Raw genomic sequence first — 19907 nt, 5'->3', positions numbered from 1 at the left:
CAAGCACAGGCGGAAGACACAGGGAGAAGTCCAGGAGAAGAAAAAGACAGAGATCAAGGTGATGTTTTACACGTCAGGAAACACCAAGGATTGCCAGGAAGCCCCTGGAAGCTGGGGGAGAGGCCTGGAAGAGATTCTCGCTCACAGCCCTCAGAAGGAATGAACTCTGCTGACACCTTGATCTCGGACTTCCAGCCTCCAGAGATCTTGGACTTCCAGCCTCCAGAGCTGTGCGAGAAAACATTTCTGTTGTCTAAGCCCCTGAGTCTGTGGTACTTTGTTACACCAGCCCTAACAAACAAATCCACTATCTGTCAAAACGAGGGTTCCACGGCCAGAAGAAAGCAGGGGACAACAGTGTAGGATAAGCCACTTGGGAGAACCTCAGATTTCTCCAGGACTCCCGAGCTTGCTGTGAAGAATAGAGATCGTGTGTGTGTGTGTGTGTGTGTGTGTGCAGGGGCTCGTCGTCAAAGCTCAAGATGAGTTAACAGAAAGCTTACAAGGCTGTGACCCCCAGAGCTCAGCCCCCGTGGGGTGTCGGGTGGCAAGACAGTCCAAACAGGAATTCCTGTCTTCCCTTGCTGCTTCTCCAACATTGAGGGAGGGTCCAGTGCCTCAGGGAACTGTCTCCATCACTCTGTCTCTGGCAAGGGAAACCCCTGGGACCTGCTTACTCCCCTCCCTGGAAGAACCTTCCCTCCCTTCCTTGGCAGACTGCCCCACCTGTGCTCCTATGATGGCCTTGCCCTGCTGGGGCACTACCCTGACAACCGTGCTTCCCACAGCCCTCCTGCCCTCCTGACACAGTCCCTGGTCTCCATTCTGCCCTCTTTTCTCATGCCAGAGCTCGGGAGGGCAGAGGAGCAAAGAAGACGCCGCCTTCCTGGAGGGAGGGAAACGGTGGGTATTGGGATGAGACAAAAGTGTTCAAAAAGTATTCAGTGAATCGGTTAGAGAGGGGCTACTTTAAAAAATGTAAGGGTCTGGAATTCAGAGTCTGAATAAATGTTTTCACCAACAGTCCAGGGAGGTAGCTACTGCCTGGTGATTGGTAAATGCCTTCAAAACTCAGCAGATACCATATACATCAAAGGTCTCCTCTTATCTGCTGCTTCTCCTAGAGCCCCACATCAAAATGCTTTCTGGGTTGGGACCGCCTGACAGATCTGTGATAGACCAGGGACTGGAGGAGGCTGCAAGTCCCAGGAAGGGCCCAGCTGAGCACTGACGGAGCTAGAAGATTCAGGAGCAGCTGGGCAGGAAACAAGAGGAGAGAGGCGAATCGCAGCTTGCAAAGACAGCTGCCGACCCCACCGAGAAGCGAAGTGGAATCTGGGCCTGTGACTTGTTTAAACCTAGAGGGTGTGACAAAGGCGATGCAGCTTCTGCCTTGCTAACTGGGATGCTCAGCTTTGGAACCGTCACCTTGTAAGAGTGAGGCTACCCTGAGGCCACCAGGCGGGGAGAAACTGCAGGCCACGTGAAGAGCCTGTGTGCAGGAGCTCCGCTCCCAGCAAGCTGAGCTGCCAGCTGATAGCCAGTACCGACCGAGGCATGTGAGCTAGGACACCAACAGATAACACCCAGCCCCAAGCCGGGGAGTCTCTTGGCCACCACATCCTCCCAGCTGAGGCCCCAGATGTCACAGAGCAGAGATAAACCCGGCACCACCGTCCCTGACGCACACAATCTGTGCACGTAATAGATAGATGTTTTACCCACTAAAGTTTGGGGTGTTTGTTATGCAGCCACGTAAAACTGAAAGAAGCAGCTGTAATATTCTCACCAAAAAATTTGTAGCCAGGCCTTCCCACTCCAGCCAGAATTGGTCTCTGGAAGAGCCCAGCGTTCGGGTTAAATATGTCCCAGTAGAGTAGTCAAGAGAGCAGGCTCTGGGGACAGAGGGCCTGGGTGTGAACCCCAGCCCTCCCTGGCAAGTTAATTCATTTCCCTGAGTCTCAGTTTCCTCATCTCTAAAAGGGGAAAATAAAGAAGCCACCTCATAAGGTTGCCATGGGGATTAAATGAGATAATTTATACACAGCACCACTGTTGTACCTACTGGACTTGACCCCGAAACAGAAAAGCTTTCATACCCCCTCCTTGGAACAACATTGTCTCCTTCAGTAACTTATGTAGAAAACCAGCAGTCATCATTATTTTCTTGATTTGTTCTTTGGGTTTAAAAGAAGAGACTTCAGGGCTTCCCTGGTGGCGCAGTGGTTGGGAGTCCGCCTGCCGATGCGGGGGACACGGGTTCGTGCCCCGGTCCAGGAAAATCCCACATGCCGCGGAGCGGCTGGGCCCGTGAGCCAGGGCCGCTGAGCCTGCGCGTCCGGAGCCTGTGCTCCGCAACGGGAGACACCACAGCAGTGAGCGGCCCGCGTACCGCAAAAAAAAAAAATAAAAAAAAATGCTGCAGCCATAGGATGAAATAGTATTCAATCTGTAAAATCATATTTATGAATGCTTTCTAACGATATGGAGAAATATTGTGCTATATTGTAAAAAGAAAACATTTATAAAATTGTGTGTCTGGTAAGAGTTTTTTCCTTCATTTTTATTGTGGTAAAATATACAGATTCTAAAATCTAGCATTGTAACCATTGCTTTTTTTAAAAAAATAGATTTATTTATTTATTTTTGGCTGCATTGGGTCTTCTTTGCTGCGTGCGGGCTTTCTCTAGTTGCGGCGAGCGGAGGCTACTCTTCATTGCGGTGCGTGGGCTTCTCATTGCGGTGACTTCTCTTGTTGCAGAGCACAGGCTCTAGGGAGCACGGGCTTCAATAGTTGCGGTGCACGGGCTCAGTAGTTGTGGCTCGTGGGCTCTAGAGCGCAGGCTCAGTAGTTATGGCGCACGGGTTTAGCTGCTCCGCGGCATGTGGGAACTTCCCGGACCAGGGCTCGAACCCGTGTCTCCTGCATTGGCAGGTGGATTCTTAACCACTGCTGCCACCAGGGAAGTCCCTAACCATTTCTTAAGTATACAATCCAGTGGCATTAAGTGCATTCACGAGGTTATACAGCCATCACTATTATCCATTTCCAGAACTTGTTCATCACCCCAAACAAAACAGTGGGACTTTATATACTGTAAATGTATATGAATGGACAAAATTTTTACTCTCTTTTTTTATGCTGTCCTGTATTATCTAACTTTTAATTGACAAGCAAATTTCTTTGTTGATTTAAGTCATATTTAAAATGCTGTCTCATGGGAGAAACACCAGCTTTGTCTTCAAAATAACATTTTTAATTGCCACCTCCAATACTTTGGAATGATTTTGGATACTTGTTTTTGCTACAGTGAAATTTATCAAGAGAGTCAGGAAGTGTAAGTTCAGTTTTCCTTCATCAGTAGAATATGTGTACATACAAACTTATTTAACTTGTGTCTTCCCCATGAGACGGAGCTCAGAGATGGAGCTCTGAGAGCTGGTTCCATGTCTCTTTCATTGCTAAGGGTTCTCATTGTGCTGTGCAGGGTAAATTTTCAGTAAATGTCTGCTGAAAGAAAGATATTAAAAACTTTGTGTCTATTTAGGCACAAAAGGATTTTTCTTCCCTTTTAAAATCAAATATTTAGGGATTTCCTTGGTGGCGCAGTGGTTAAGAATCTGCCTGCCAATGCAGGGGACACGGGTTCGAGCACTGGTCTGGGAAGATTCCACATGCCGCGGAACAACTAAGCCCGTGCACCACAACTACTGAGCCTGCGCTCTAGAGCCCACGAGCCACAACTACTGAAGCCCGTGTGCCTAGAGCCCGTGCTCCATAACAAGAGAAGGCACTGCAATGAGAAGCCTGCGCACCGCAACGAAGAGTAGCCCCCGCTCGCCGCAACTAGAGAAAGCCTGCGCGCAGCAACGAAGACCCAATGCAGCCATAAATAAATTAATTTAAAAAAATCAAATATATGAAATAAAATTCCTGTACTCTGTGGATCTCTTATAGTTCAATGAGGCCGTTCATTCGTTCTTTGTACAAATATTCATTGAGCAGGCTGTGTTCTAAACACTCGGACACTGAAAATCTAGGTTCACATTCTTGAATTTCCAGTCGAATTCCAGTCATTGTAAATGACCATAGAGCTTTTCATTGTTTTGTTTTCTCTTTTCTGACCACACTATTGAGGATGTTCTGATTGATCTCACACCAATTTGTACCAGAGAGGCAGCCATTCTTTCCTCTTTCTCCACCTGTCCTAGAGCACATGTGCCTTCCACAGTCTTGGAATAAATGTACCCTCAGTCTCAAGCGGTTGGATATCGGAGAGATACCTGATCCGGCCTTGGGGGGCCGAATTCCAGCGGGCCAGATATGCTTGGCCTGAACTGCTGACGTGAGTGCTGGCACCCTGGAGCCAAAATGCTTGGGGGTCAGTCAGCCAAGATCAGCTGAGAGCAGGCAGCAGAGGGAATCACGTAAGGCACGTGCACAGAGGAGAATGACCCCATGGCCTGTGGCCGAGGGAACAGGAAAAGGGAATGCAGAGGGGCAGGTGGCATGGCCACCCAGGGCCTGCGAGGGGCCACTTCCAGCCCTGCCAGGGGACAGCTGCCTTCCTCAGGTGTCATGAGATTTCCTAACTCCTTAGAAGAAATCTCCCTTTCCTTAATCTAGGTCACTTTGGCTCCTTGAAAACAAACATGCCCTTGGAATAAATAGGAAAATTTTTCTGGAAGAATATGATTCGATTTATAATAATTGCTTCACGATTGGATATCCAGGACTAAAAATACATGCGAAGTGAAAAACCAGAGACTGTCTACGGTTCCTCTGTGTCTCCAGCGAGTCCCCCACTAAGTGGGGTTCATTCTGGAACTTGTTCTGGGCAGAACCGATTTGACACCATGGTGCAGCCAGCAAAGTCCTCCCTGTAGAATGATGTGCACTGCCCCCAGGTCTAGATTTTCTCACTGCATCTAGACGTGCAGACTCGCTCACGTGCTCTGCGGCTCAGGCTTTTCAGGGTGGTTCCCTGGATCTGTACTAAATACTCTTTTCACCCACTCCTGCCAGCGGTCCTCACTTTCCAGGCCAATGCCATCCAATTCTGCAACCCTGGAGTGTTCTCTATTTTTGCTGTCCAGAATGGAAGCTACTAATATGGCTTCTGGACACTTGAAATGCGGCTAGAGGGACCGAGAAACCGAATTTGTAATTGTACTTAATCTTAATTCGTTTAAATAGCCATGCCTGGCTGGTGGTTGCCATGTTAGATACTGCAGTTCTAGGCCAAAGCTATAAACGTTGATATTAGATATACAAATAGTGACACACCCAACAGCATTTGCATTTTTTTTGGCCACGCAGCGCAGCATGGGGGATCATAGTTCCCCAACCAGGGATCGAACCCATGCGCACTGCATTGGAAGTGTGGAGTCTTAACCACTGGACCACAAGGGAAGTCCCAGCATTTGCATTTTGAAGACCATCTGAATTTGCTGGAACCATGTTCCCCTTTCAACTTGGCCCTTCAAGAGCTGTGCCCTTGAGGGAGGACTCTGGCCTGGGACAGAACGTCTGTTAACTCAGCACTTCAGAAGCAAGTGGGAACGGCTCCCTAAGCCACAGGCTGTGCCCCCTCAACTCTGACCTCCCCTTGGAAGAAAGCACCCCTGTGAGGTGTCATACATTGCCAGAGTCTGAGAGCCGCCCCACGACATAATTTTAACTTTAAAGCCATGTTTTCATGCAGCTGGACAAAGGAAGTTCTTCCAGTCATAAAACCAAACCCCTTATTACACAAAATGGACTCACAGCTAAGCATTACTTTTGTGAAACACACACTTCACAAAAGTGAAAGAAGGATCCGGAAGATGCTGAGCTGCAGATTTGAAACACAGGGGAGGTGGATGCTACACCGTCGCACCTTCGTGAAGTCACATGTGGACAACTCCCAGTGACACCACTGAGTGCATCTCACAGAGCGGCCTTGTGGCCGTGCCTGCTGACCGCAGGGGGAAACGGCTCCTTGTGGCTTAATTGCACGTGCGCACTGGGACCTGGGGAGTGAGAATGACTATGCCCTGACCTGCACCCTTCCAAGAGAGCAGGCAGCGTGCTGGGTATCCGAAGGCCTGGTTTCTAGCCCTGGCCTTGCCACGTTCTGGTTGTTTCTTTAGACAAGTCGTTTCCCTGTTCTGAACCTCACTTTTCCCATCTATAAAATGGGAGGGTGGGATGACTGACCCAGTGAGATCTCAGCGTCTTCACAATGCTGACTTTCTCCAGATTTAAAGTGAAGCAAAGGGAAGGAAACGATTTGCCCGTTGAGGGAGCAGCCAGTCGGGCAGAAGCTCTACTCTTGTGCACCAGCACAGCTGTCCTTTGGGCTCTTTGCAAATGCCAGCAGCTTTGTGACCCACCTTCACCAAGAAGTAAACCAGTGACTGGTTAGCTAATCACCAGCAGTGTTAGCCAGAAGAGCCCTCTCTCCTCTGAGAAGAGCTGGGTTTTGAGCTAGAAAATCTTGGGTTCAGATCCCAAGATCTGGACCGTTCTCTGTTGAACAATCACAACTTCTCTGGACCTCGGTTTTTTCATGTGTAAAACGGGGTAACAATATCTAGCTTACAGGGCTGTCACAGCTTCATGTTTGCCTTTAACTTACATAAAATAACAAGGTAACCTTAGTACTAGTCAGAGTTGATATTCAGATGCTAGGGCCACACCAGTTATTTACATATTGAAATAATTCCTCAGCCCTGAGCCCTGTGACTGCTGCCCCCCACTCCCACGTTGGGACCGTTCCTCCCTCCCGGCCTCCCTGCATGATTCAGCAAAGAAAAAGCTGCTGCCCGTCCCTCAGGGGGCCTGTGGGACTCTTTTTACATCTGGTTGGCCAGGGTCCGTGTGGTATCATTTTTTTTTAATTAATAGACTTTAGTTTTTCAGAGCAGTTCATGCATTATAGAAAAATTGAGCAGAAAATATACAGTTTTCCTATTCCCACTCCTCCACCCACCCCATTTCCCTATTATTACTATTTTTTAAAATTATCTATTTATTTATTTTGGCTGTGCCAGGTCTTACTTGTGGTACATGGGATCTTCATTGCGGCATGTGAGATCTTTAGCTGCGGCATGCAACTTTCTGTGACGGTCTAAGCCTTCCTCCTGTTCTGCGCCTGGTTAGAATGAGGCCACCAGGGAAGCAAACCCGGTCCTGTCACAAAGTGATGGGTCCAGTTTGACAGTTTTTGTAAAAAACTGTGGTAAAATCCATATAACATAACATTTCCCGTTTTGAAGTGGACAATTCAGCAGCATTCAGTCCATTCACAGGGTGGTGTGACCAGCACCCCCATCTACTCCCAGAGCTTTTTCATGTCCTCAAAGGAAACCTCAGAGCCACCAAGCAAGCTGGCAGTCTCAATGAGGAGAGCCCTCTTTGACAAAAAGGAGTAGGGGAGCCCTGGACCCCTGACCAATCACCCCTCCATGCTCATCGCAGCCCCAGCTCGGGGGCCCCGGGAAGGGGTGGCCTACGGGGTCAGTTTTTCAAGAGGGGCAGCGTCCTCTCCCACTTACGTGGACGCCCCTAAAGGCTAATAAACGGGACAATGAAATAAATCGTGGGTAGGTTTTCATAGACTGGAAACTTACACAGGGACCGAAATGGTGTTCTCAAAGAATGCTTCAAAATCAGGGAAGATGTTTACAATACAGGGTTTAAACACAGAAAGCAGAATACAGATGAATGCAATTTGGGCCCAGTTTTGTTGAAAGCGGGGGAGGGAGGTAGTTTACATCGGAAGAAAAAGCCTAAAATATAAATCGTTTTGGTGGGGTTGGAGTCCAGGCTGGACGGCCACCCCTGATGGTCTGACCGAAGCCCTCCACTGAATCTCCGCGTGTGCCAGTCCCTCAGCCCAGCTGGGTGCCCGCTCACGGGACCGTGTGTCTGCCACCCCCTGAGAGCTCAGGAGATATAACTTCTCCCAGAGATAGTGGGATTTCAGAGGATCTTAATTTTTCTCTGTATTTTCCAAATTTTCTATAATAAGCAAGTTTTGGCTTTTATGACCGTAAATAATAAATGTGATCTTTTAAAATGAGAGAAAACAGCATTGCTTTGGGGGGTCTGCCCTTCTAAGCCAGATCAAGGATGAGCCCACCTCTCTGCTCACTCCCTTCATTGGAGAGCAGAGGCCCCGCAGCTGGCTGAGCTCGGGTGTCTCGGGTCATTTTTGTACGCTGGTTTGAATTCAATACTTCCCATTGGACCCAGGGGCTGCCCACAGGTGCACATGTACACACACACACACACACACACACACACACACACGTACGTGCATGCACACACACCATACTTGTTCTTTGTACAGTTGCATTCTTTGTGATAGCCCAGAAACTTCTAGAAGGACCCACTGCAGTGAAGAAATCTACTTTCCTTTAGCGGGAGGATTACATGACCCGAGTGTGGGAGTTCTTGAGGCTGTCTAGGCACATGAACTTAGCAAACATTTGTTTAATTCTGCAACTCTTTAAGTAAGAAAGGCAGACAGCTCAGAGAGCAGGAGTGCACAGGGCCCTCAGGGGGCTGGACTTGGGTGGGGTTGGCCATGGCCAGGTCATTGCCTTTGCAGGCCCAGATACCCCTCACTGGTCAAGGTTTGAGGGACTGGTTCAGGCCAGCCCAGGTAGGGAGGCCGAGGAGACAGCAGACCCATCGGGGAGCCAAAGACCCCAGGTGGCTGTGGGCACGCTGGGGTGCCAAGCAGGTGGCCAGCCCCAGCTCTCCTAGGCTGCGGGCATCGCGGGTCAGAGGCTGCCTGGGGCCAGCACGGTAGCTATGTGTCCTTTTCCTCTGAGGGCTGGTCATCTGGAGCCCCCATGCTTGTCGCTGGGCCATCCCTGGGCAAGGTTGGGCACACAGGACGTGCCCTTCTAGTCCCTGACCTTGTCGTGCCCACCGTCTAGTCAGGGGGAGGAAAGGGGCCTCAGGGTCTGTCCTGCAGGCAGTGGCCCAGGACGCCTGGTCTAAGAGGCCCGGTGGCCCGGCTGCCCGAGGCTCCGACGCCCCTGCCTCAGTGGCCCTCTTGAGGGCCATTCTTAGGGCGCCTCTGGCAATGCTGGCCCAGAACGGGGGCCGGGTGGGCCCAAGGACGCCCCTCTCCTCAAGGGCTCCCTGCTTCTGCTGCCAGACCCTCATCTCCCACCCACCGGCCCTCCACTTCCTTGAGGCACCTCACAGGCTCTCGGCCGCCTGGCCTTGCCAGCTCCTGTGGGGTTAGGCCGGCTCCTGAGGGGTTAGGCCGGCTCCCGTGGGGTTAGGCAGGCTGTGCTCCCCATGGGGGAAGGCAGGCCAGGCCACCCAGCCTGCTTGTGGCTGGAGCAGAGAAAAGGCAGGTCCAAGAGGAACCTTTAATACCAAGCTGACCAAGACCTTGAGTGTGTCTGGGGAAGGGATTCTCCAATAAACTAAGATTCACCAGTTGAGGCAGAAAGGAGGTACGGCCTGAGGAGCAGAAAAGAGCAAAGGGAAGCCCACAGGAGAAGAGAGAGAAAGGTTGGGGCTGACATTTTAGAACTTGTTTAAAGCTTAAATGCTGTTGTGTAACCATTCTTTGTTTTATAAATTTATTTATTTATTTTTGGCTGCGTTGGGTCTTTGTTGCTGCGCGCGGGCTTTCTCTAGTTGCGGCGAGCGGGGGCTACTCTTCGTTGAGGTGCATGGGCTTCTCATTGCGGTGGCTTCTCTTGTTGCAGAGCACGGGCTCTAGGCACGCGGGCTTCAGTAGTTGTGGCACACGGGCTTAGTTGCTCCGCGGCATGTGGGATCTTCCCGGACCAGAGCTTGAACCTGTGTCCCCTGCATTGGCAGGCAGATTCTCAACCACTGCGCCACCAGGGAAGTCCCACGATTCTTATTTTTTAAAGCTATAATCCAATAGAAAACTCGTTCTTTTCTCTCAGATTTGCCCTACCTGAGAGAAGCCTGATCCTTCAGGCTCTATGACCACCCCTCACCTAGCGGCCCCGGGGAGGGGCCGCCTCATTTCCTGAGGCTGAGGTTGCAGTTCTAAAGTGGTCAGGGCAGAGTGGAATCCTGGGGCACCAGGGCTGGAAGGCTGAGGGCCTGAAGCCCCTTAAGTCCAACACATCACTTTAGTGAGAAGGGGTTCAAAAGAGACAAGCGTGACATCCAGGATTGGTGAGAGGCATAGCTGGGTGGCCCCCAGCGGGCTGCCACGTAGGACTGCGGAGAGCAGCTTTTGTGACCTCTCTTGGTGTTGCAATGACCTGGGTGAGGTACGGCAGGGCCTCGAGGGTCCAAGCCAGGATGTTGGCAAAGGCAACAAAGAAAAGAATTGGTCAGCACTGGTCTGAGTCAGCCAGATAGGATGTGGGCAATGATCGGGCAAGAAGAAGAATGTAGAACGTTGACATTTACTAAGCACTTATTGTATGCCAGACCCTGTGCTGTGAGCTATGGTGTTTGTTACCTCATTGAATCCTTGCAACAATGCCTCTACAGGTGAGGAAACTGAGGCTCAGAGAGGTTGAGACTTGCCTGAGATTAACCACGAGTGAGTACAGAACCGCAATTCAAATCCAGGCTTGTCTGACTTCAACAGTCACTCTGGAGGAAAGCAAGTGAAGCTTCTTGAGTCTCTCCCAGGTCTCAAGCCTGTGGGAAGGAGTTTTGCTGCCCGTGGTGAGAAGCCATTGAGTAAGGAGAGGTAAGGTGGGGTGGGCAGACAGTGGGAGCCTTCTGCCCTATACCCTTTGGAAAGGGTCTCTGGAGGAACCAGGCTCCTTTCTGAAATCTTGCGTACAATCAGACCTTGCCAGGAGAGTTCCTTATTAATTCATGCATCCACGAATTAGCTTGATCACCTACCATTGCCCCTTGGAAATCCATTGTAGGGTCAATAACCCTTCCTGCCACACAACTGGACACCAGGTGTCAGCTGGTGCGTGACAAGATCACCCATCTTTGAGCCAGAACTTGGTTGTAATCCCAGTTCTACTGTGTCACCTTGGATAGGTCACTTCATTTTCTGAGCCTCAACTGTCCTCATCTGTATAATGGGGATAACAGTAGTCACTCATAGTTTTGCCATAAGACTAAATTTAGAGGAGAGGGCACAGGCAAGAAAAAAGAAGCCGCTGGCACAGTGCCTGGCACAGAGCAGATGCTTACTTAAGTCCAGATCTGGGGGAAATGGGAGTTTTGAAGCACGAGCATCCTGATCTGAGAAGTGGGTTTGCAGGTTTTGCTCAGCTCACCTGAAGATAGGCCAGTACCCAGGGGCAAAGCATATGAGTCGCCTGCATAATTCCCCATAACACCTGTAAGCCATCCAACATGTATTTAACATGGGTACTGCAATTGATTGAGGCCTCCCCATCAATCATGCCCTGGGGCCCGGGGAGACCAGCAGGGCAGCCCCAGTGGGCCAAGCGAGGCCTGAGATAGGCGTTTTGCGGTCTTGTTCAGACTTAGCTACTACCTGCTTTGGGGCCTTTGGCAAATTACTTAACTTCTCAATGTCTCGCTCTCCTTATCTATAAAATAGGGATAATAATACTTACCTACCTCACGGGGCTTGTTGCAAGAATTAATTAAAGTTTATGAAGTGCTTTGAGATTCCCGGATAAAAGGTTCTGTGAAAGTACAAAGTATTATTATCATAATCCAGTAGGCTATAAAAGATAATTTTGCAGGAAAAGGCAAAACTTAATTTCTATACAAGCAGAAACAAAGGCAGATATAGTCATAGAAAGTGGGAGGAAAAAGGTCTAGAAGATAATTTATATAATTTTAAAAAATTATAACATTTTCTCCCTACCAATAATCAATGCAGCATGATAATTACAGATTTCAGCAAATAATAATGTGTCTCTAATAAGTGTGCCAGGCCCTGGGTTAGGGACTGTCCATGAGTTATCTCCTGGGATCCCATGACCACCCCATGAGGTGAATGTCATCACCCCAGTTTGACACACGAGGCAAGGACTCCAGGACGAACTCTAGGATCCCCTCCTGACTTTAGCCACTATTCTTCACGCTTAAGCTTTGAGGAGGGCCTGGGTGACATTCCATCGATAACTCCCCTTGGCAGCTTTGAGAGGTAATCACAGGGGAAGCTGAGGCATAGGCCGGGACCAGGTTGTTTGAAGGAAGAATGAGCTCTTGCCACCCTGCGTCATGGTCCCTGTTCAAACACCCATCCCCCAAGAAAGCTGCCCAGCCCACATCTCTAGACTCCTTTCTTCGTAAGAAAAAAAGGAAAGACCATCTCCACCTGGCTCTGAGCTATGTTGGGAGAGTCAATTCCCTTCTTTAAAAAAAAATTAATAGACGATAAATAGATAGATAGAGCTTTCAGACGAGAGGCCCACGTGTGGAAAAGTCCGTAGCGCTGATCCCTTTCATCTCTGCTTGAAGCCTTTCCACATGTGTAATTAAGTCCCAGGCTGGGGAGCCTGGGCTGAGGGGGCAGGGAGACAAACCCAGGCCTTTAGGAGGGTTTTCTGCTGGGGAAAGCAGAGTCAGAGTGGGGTAACCACGAGCCTGGGGTCCCAGAAGACCTGGATTGACTCTAGCGTTGCCCCTTAGGGGTGAGATTTGGGGTCAACCCTATAACACCTGGGCCCCTTTAGTCAACTCATGTAAAGCACCTGATACTGACAAAAAGTGATTTTTATTATTCTTTTTTGTGTACTAGATACACAGAAAAATGGGAGGATGCAGGGTAGGATGAATAGTCATATAATTTCACAACTATCTGGCATGTTTAAAAAATACATTTAGACTTGAAAATTATAACATGAAATGAACGGGCCCCCAGAAGAAAGAAGAGGTGTATCTGCTTTGCTCACTCCAGGATTCTGTGGTCTGGGGAGGGGTCTCCTCTGGGGAGGCGGTGCTGGCTGATGGAGAGGAAGGCAAGCCTAAAGATGGGGTCCCAGGAGCGCGGACCCCTGAAGCGGGCACTGGCGTGCAGCCTACCCAAGCCGCTGCCTCTGGGCGACAGATGGTGAAGGGCCAATGATTTCTAGTCCCTTTTTTCAGATCTCAGCTTTGCCACTCACTCTCTGTGACTTCAAGAGGATTTGAATTTCTCTGGGTGTTTCCTTATCTGGAAAACTGGGACCCCCCTCCCCCAGAGTGTGGTGAGCACCCCACGGGTCAGCGCTCGGCTAAGTGCCCACGGAGAGGTCCATGGTCCTGTGAGGACCGCCCATGCCCTGGTCTGGGCCAGCTCCTCGCTGAATGTGTTCTCTCCATCTTATTTCATTGGTTCCCCACAAGGAATCTACCAGGCCAAATGTTAGGATCTTAATTTTACCTTCAAGATACCAGTTCTCACAACAACAAGGTCCTATTGTATAGCACAGGGAACGACATTCAATATCCTGGGAGAAACCAAAATGGAAAAGAATATGAGAAAGAACGTATATGTATATGTATAACTGAATCACTTTGCTGTACTGTAGAAATTAACACAATATTGTAAATCAACTTTACTTCAATAAAGTAAATTAAAAAAAATCATTTCCCACAATTCCCTGTTCTATGAAGAAAGAGAGAAAGATAAAATCTGTGACATAATGGAACACAGAGGTGAAATCCTTCACTCCACATCCAAAGCACAGGGAGCAGCCCCCTGGCAAGGGTCTGAGTGGGAAGCAGAAGCCGGGGAGCACCTGGCAATCAGGAGGGGCCGCGGTGCTCCATCATCTCTCCTGCATGCTGGCCTTCCTGGGCAGCTGACTGAGAGCTGCAGAGGGACGAACACCTGCAGACCCTGCCGTGGGGGCCGCCCTCTCACCAGATGTGGGCCCCCAGAGTCGGCCTGTGGTTCTCTGCAGGGACAGACGCCCAAGGAGGGGTTGACACAGATGGGGGAGAGGAAGGAAATCCATGTTCCTTGATTCTTGGAATTTGAGGAGTTGAGTGTTGGAAGGGACTTCTGAAATCATCAGATTTGATAGATAAGAGAAGCTGAGACTCAGAGAAGCCTGGGGCCTTCCCGAATGTGTTACCAAAGCAGGGCAACACACTGTCCCTGGAGAGGGAAGGTCAAGCTTCCCTTCTGCATTTCCCACCAACTCTCTGATCTTGGTGGCCTCTGAGCCTTGGTTTTCCCATCTGCAAAGCCCCATGCCTGTTCCCCAGGATTACTGAGAGGCCAAAGTGACCATAAGAATAGAAAGTCTGGCAGGAAGCCCCTTGGGAGCCTGGAGGGCCACCGGGAATTACCGACCAAGAGGGCAGGGCCTCGGGGCTCCGGCACTGCTGGGCCTGCTCTTGGAGAAATGGCCACAGAAGGGCAGCCGGGGCCTAGGCAGGGCTTTGTCGTGGTCTCTCAGACCCAGGCAGCTCCCCGGAGCTTCTGTCGCCTCCTCTACCGCAGGCTCTCGGTTCATTCCCGGGACTGATCAGGGTGAGGGCCCAGCCCCGGTCAGGGAGGGGGAAGCAGGACGGGAATGTGACCACTGCTCCCAGCCCCGCCCCGCCCCCACTCTCCCCCCTACGCTGGCTTGCGGTTGGCTGGCGTTGCTGCTTCTTGTGGCTACGTCCTAAATGGGCCGTGGCGGAAGACACCGTGGCTGCGGTTTACAGCACGCCCGTCGTGTGCGGGAAACTCTCACCTCCAGTTCTCACACACCTGGCTCGACCAGCAGAGAAATCTGCAGCGTGGGATCCCCGTTTGACAGATGAGGGCACAGGGGCTCAGTGCTGTTAGGCGGCTCGCCCAAGGCCACACAGCATGGGAGGGCAGAGCCGCGATTCTAGCCAGGTCTCCTGGACTCCACTCCCATGGTCTGCGGTCCCTCTGGGAAGAGCCCTTGCATCCTGCAGAGCCTGAGACGTGATCGGTGCCTGTGTGAGGGGCCTGGGGCCTCTTCCAGCCTTGGGCTGCTCATCTGTGCAGGGAACTGTTGGACTTAGGGGTTGCCTAAGCCATTTCTAGCCCCCATTCTGGGGCCTGGGGCTGGATGCCCTGGACTGTGGTCTGGATAAGGTCCCCAGGGTGCTCTGACCCTCTGCCTGGGGGCAAGGGACAGAGCTGCGCAGACATGACCCCGGCCTGCAGCCTTGGAAAGATGTCTTGTCTCAGGGGGCCCTGGACTAGAGTGTGATTAGTAGAAAGAGGCCTGGGCTCGTCCTGCGGCCTCTCCGACCCCACACATCCTGGGCACGGAGGACAGTGTCCTTACCTGTCAGAATGAAAAGGGTGTAGGTGCTGATTTTAGGAATAAGAAAAAAATCTCCATATTCTGCTACGGAAGACATCTCCAAGATATATTGAGAGAAAGAAGCATGGTGCGTAGGCAGTGTGCTAACTTAAAAATTCCATATGTATTCCATGTATATATTGTAATATATATGTATATATTCAATAATATACTTTATATACATGATATATATATATATACATATTCAGCATATATATGGACTCAAAAGATATATTTGCTTATTTTTCACAAAGAAACAATGCTAGAGTAAACCAAACATTTATTTTTCTCTTTTTTTTTTTTTTTTTTTTTTTTTTTGCGGTACGTGGGCCTCTCACTGCTGTGGCCTCTCCCGTTGCGGAGCACAGGCTCCGGACGCGCAGGCTCAGCGGCCATGGCTCACGGGCCCAGCCGCTCCGCGGCATGTGGGATCCTCCCGGACCGGGGCACGAACCCGTGTCCCCTGCATCGGCAGGCGGACTCTCAACCACTGCGCCGCCAGGGAAGCCCTTCTTTCTTTTTTTTATTTTATTGAAGTATAGTCGATTTACAACGTTGTATTAATTTCTTCTGTACAGCAAAAATATATATACATATATATTCTTTTTCATATTCTTTTCCATTATGGTTTATCACAAGAGATTGAGTATAGCTCCCTGTGCTATATAGTAGGACCTTGGTGTTTATCCATTCTACATATAATAGCCAAACATTCATTTTTAAACGGTTGCCCATGGAAGAAGGGAGAGCAGGACTAGCGAGGGGACACAGGCGTGGAAGCTGGACCTCTCTGAATGTGCCTTGCTTCACGGTGCTAATTTTGGAACTGTGCATCTATTTCATGTAACTTTAAAAAAAAAGTGAAAAAGAACTGCAAAGCAATCCATAAAAAAACAAAAAACAAAACACTGCTTAAATAAATGTTTGCATATCAGTGTGAAGACACAAATGCCCGGAGAAGACTCCTTCCATTGACAGTGCTTAGATGTTACCGCCCAGTGACACCAGGCCTCCTAAGAACCCACCAAGACTGCGCTCAGTGGCTGTCCTCGTGGTGCTGATGTGGATACTGTGACTCTGAAATGGTCACATATGTGAATGTATATAGCAGGATAAATGTCTATGCTGTTAAGAACCAAGGTTCTCAGAGTAAGAGCATGGAGAAGCAAACTGGATGCCAAAGCTAGACTGTGAAGTAAATGCTTCTGGACTTGTGTGTCTCTGAGCCCAAAGGCCCCCTGGGAAGACCCCAGAGGATCGCACCCAACGCTGCTCCCCACCTGCCCCTAGCTCTCTGCCACAGTCTTTGCTAGTTTTATAGTCTCTGGGGAACAAATGGCTTGGTTTGGAAGAACGTTTTCTTGCTTAAAGAAAACCAAGAGTCCGGAACTGCTGACGGATTTGACCATTAACTGTCCCTTCAGAGCTGACATTTCATGGTTCTAGAAACCGAGGTGCTCAGCTAGCCGACTTACACCGAGCTCATGCCTAGTTTAACGCTGCACAGAAGCCACATCTGAGGTGGAGCCGTCCCCGCACATTCCAGCAAAGCGCCGCCCGCTCGACTCCCCCTGGGTCAAGGGCGGTGCTTGCTCTGGTCCTTGCCTTCCGGGGCTTGGGCTTGTCACTCTGACTGACCCAGACGTGATCATTTACAATGTCCCAGAAACTGCTGTGTGTTGGGAACTGTTACAGGTGTCGCCCACTTCGTCCCTTCCAAGACCTTGTGAAGAGGGGACTCAACCCCGTTTTCTCAGGGGAGGAGAGGCAAGTGTGAGGATGCGAAGTGACCCAGCCCTGGACCCAGCTGGGCAACGGTGGGGCCAGAGGTTGAGTGTGGCCTGACTGACGTCAAAGCCCTGCTCCTTCCCTGAGCCCTGTGCACCTGTCATGGAGAGAATGGTCTCCTGGCTCTTTCTAAAGGTGTGAGACAGGCTGTGAACGAGTTAAGCCAACAGCAAAGCGCTTAGTAGCAGGTTGAATCCTCTGGCCTGGGAATGGCCCCATCCTCTCCTGGCTAAAGAGAGAAGTGTACACACAGCAAGATTAGCTACCAAGAATTAATCCCTGCTGTGTGCTGGGCACCACCTACGTCAGCTAATGGAATCTCCACCATGCCAATGAAGTGGGCATCCTCTGTACTTCACAGGTGGGGAAACTGAGGCTCTGAGAGATGAATGGCCTGCTAATGTCACAGGAATGAGGAGACACAACTCTGGACTAGCCTGCAATACTGCAAATCAGTCATTGAGAATTGTAATTTAAATCTCCATCTTTACTCTACAGGCTAGGAAGAGGACAGCAACCAGCTAGAGGGGGAAACATTCCCTGACAAAGGAAGTTTATGGATTGAAGCTCCAGGTACCTAATTCTGTTCAGAGCCAAAGAATAGATTTTATTGGTCTAGCCCAGTGGTTCTCAGCTGGGGGTGATCCTGGCCTCCTAGGGGACATTCAGCCGTGTCCAGAGACAGTTTTTGTTGTCACGACAAGGAAGGGGTATGTACTCCTGGCATCTTGTGGGTAGAGGCCAGGGATGCTGTCACATGTCTCACAATGCGCAGAGCAGCCCGGATGACAAAGAATGGTCTGGCCCCAAAAGTCAGCATTGCCACGGTTAAGAAACCCTGCTGTGGCCTAGACTTTGGAGAAGACCTCCGCCTCCAAACCTGTTTCTCTTCCCACTTGCTAGTGCTCTTCAAACACTCAGTTTTCAAGAGAAAGTCATAAGCCACCTGTTCTTTTTATTTTAGAAGGTTTATTTGTTTATTTATTATTTTGGGCTGCATTGGGTCTTCATTGCCGCACACGGGCTTTCTCTAGTTGCGGCGAGCGGTGGCTTCTCTTGTTGCAGAGCATGGGCCTTAGAGCGCACGGGCTTTAGTAGTTGCGGAGCGTGGGCTCAGTACTTGTGGTGCACGGGCTTAGTTGCTCCACGGCATGTGGGATCTTCCTGGACCAGGGCTTGAACCCGTGTCCCCTGCATTGGCAGGTGGATTCTTAACCACTGCGCCAACAGGGAAGTCCAAGCCACCTGTTCTTAAAAGTTTCCAGAACGTCTCCATTTTCAGCAAAGCCAGCTCAGTTATGTCTCTTTCATCTTTCCAGGAGGGTTTCATGTTGGGAGACAGTGTTTGGGAACCCACGTGATGACAATTATTCAAATGGGCTTCTCCTCTGAGAATCCGTTCTCCTCTGAACTTCAAACATCTTGAACAGGGACTTCTCTGGTGGCACAGTGGTTAAGAATCCACTTGCCAATGCAGGGGACACGGGTTCAAGCCCTGGTCTGGGAAGATCCCACATGCCGTGGAGCAGCTAAGCCCGTGCGCCACAACTACTGAGCCTGAGTTCTAGAGCCCGCGAGTCACAACTACTGAGCCTGTGTGCCACAACTACTGAAGCCTGCACGCCTAGAGCCTGTGCTCTACAACAAGAGAAGCCACCACAGTGAGAAGCCTGTGCACCACAGCGAAGAGTGGCCCCCGCTCACCGCAACTAGAAAAAGCCCATGTTCAGCAACAAAGACCCAACGCAGCCAAAAATAAATAAATAAATAAATTTAAAAACAAAACAAAACAAAACATCTTGACCAATACTAATCTAGCAGCAGAACATCTCAGGGAGATTCTATCTGCTCCCAAACCAATTAATTGAACTCTGGGCAAATTTACCAAACAATCTTCTTTGATCAAATTATTTTTTTCCAAGGACGTGATGTTCTAACCATATGTCTTCCTTTGACATTAACTTATAGACCAGAAAGGAGAAGCACCTCCCACTTTTGGAGATGTCATTGGCATTTCAAAGTCAGGTTTAAAATATTGCATTTTTCACTGTTGTTTCTATAACTTGGTACAGAGAGAAGAATCTTGGGGTTCTGAGGCACCCAGCAAGCACTCAGAGATCAGAATCCCAAGTGCCAGGCTCCACGAAAGGAGAAAGGACTCCAAGTCCCCTCTGGGCCAGGGCAAGACGGAGCGCACTGCAGGGTCAGCTGTGCGAGGGCCTTTGTCTGACTCACTCTCCATTCACTGAGTGGTCTCACCAGCATCGAGCCCATTGTGAGGTGCTGGGGCTGCCACAGGGGAAGGGAATGCCATCTGTGCCCTAAAGTTTACAGTCCAGTGGGCAAGAGACACAACTGAACAAATAATTATGGTGTTTTTGTGTGCCTGTGTGCTACACACCCGCCCCACGGCTGGAGGGATCGGAACTGCCACCCTCTCCCCTCTTCTGAACATTTGCACCTGCTGATTCTTTTCCTGGTGAGGTCTACTCATCCTTCCAGACCCAACGGCAGTGTCAACTCACCCTGGCAGCCTCCCCTGTCCCAAGCTGAGCTGGTGACCCGTCTGTCCGCTGAGCTGCCCGGGCTCCCTTAGCGTCCCTCTACCAGGACATGGGCCACTGGCCCTTTGTTTGTTGTTCTCCCCCTACTGCCCACCCCCTAAGTGTGAGCTCCTTAAGGTGGAACCCTGGGTTCTTTGTCTGTGTATCCCCAGCACAGGGAAGGTACTGGATAAGTACTGAATGAATGAATGAATGAATGAATGAAATGTGTGGATGTAGGCCCAAGGGCAACAGGAAGTAAGAGCGAAGAGGTGGATAAAGGAGTGATTTTCAGCTGATGCTTTGTTAAGCCTGTTTTCTGGCGCCATTTTGGCATTTTTCCCACAGAGCAATGCCGACAGGCATCCAATC

General features: G+C 50.1%; 1 protein-coding gene across 1 annotated transcript in view; it reads right to left on the bottom strand.

Moving 5' to 3' along the window:
- Nucleotides 1-18076, bottom strand: part of ODC1 (ornithine decarboxylase 1) — a 33395-nt gene extending 15319 nt beyond the window's left edge. The window contains exon 1 of the mRNA XM_049695914.1: nucleotides 18067-18076. The gene's annotated coding sequence lies outside the window, so the exon portion shown is untranslated. The remainder of the gene's footprint in view (nucleotides 1-18066) is intronic.
- Nucleotides 18077-19907: the final 1831 nt, after the last annotated feature.

This window comes from Orcinus orca, chromosome 13 (genome assembly GCF_937001465.1).
Source record: "Orcinus orca chromosome 13, mOrcOrc1.1, whole genome shotgun sequence".
NCBI classification, from domain to species: domain Eukaryota; kingdom Metazoa; phylum Chordata; class Mammalia; order Artiodactyla; family Delphinidae; genus Orcinus; species Orcinus orca.
Note: the sequence above shows the minus strand (reverse complement) of the source record. Positions and strands in the feature narration are given on the sequence as shown.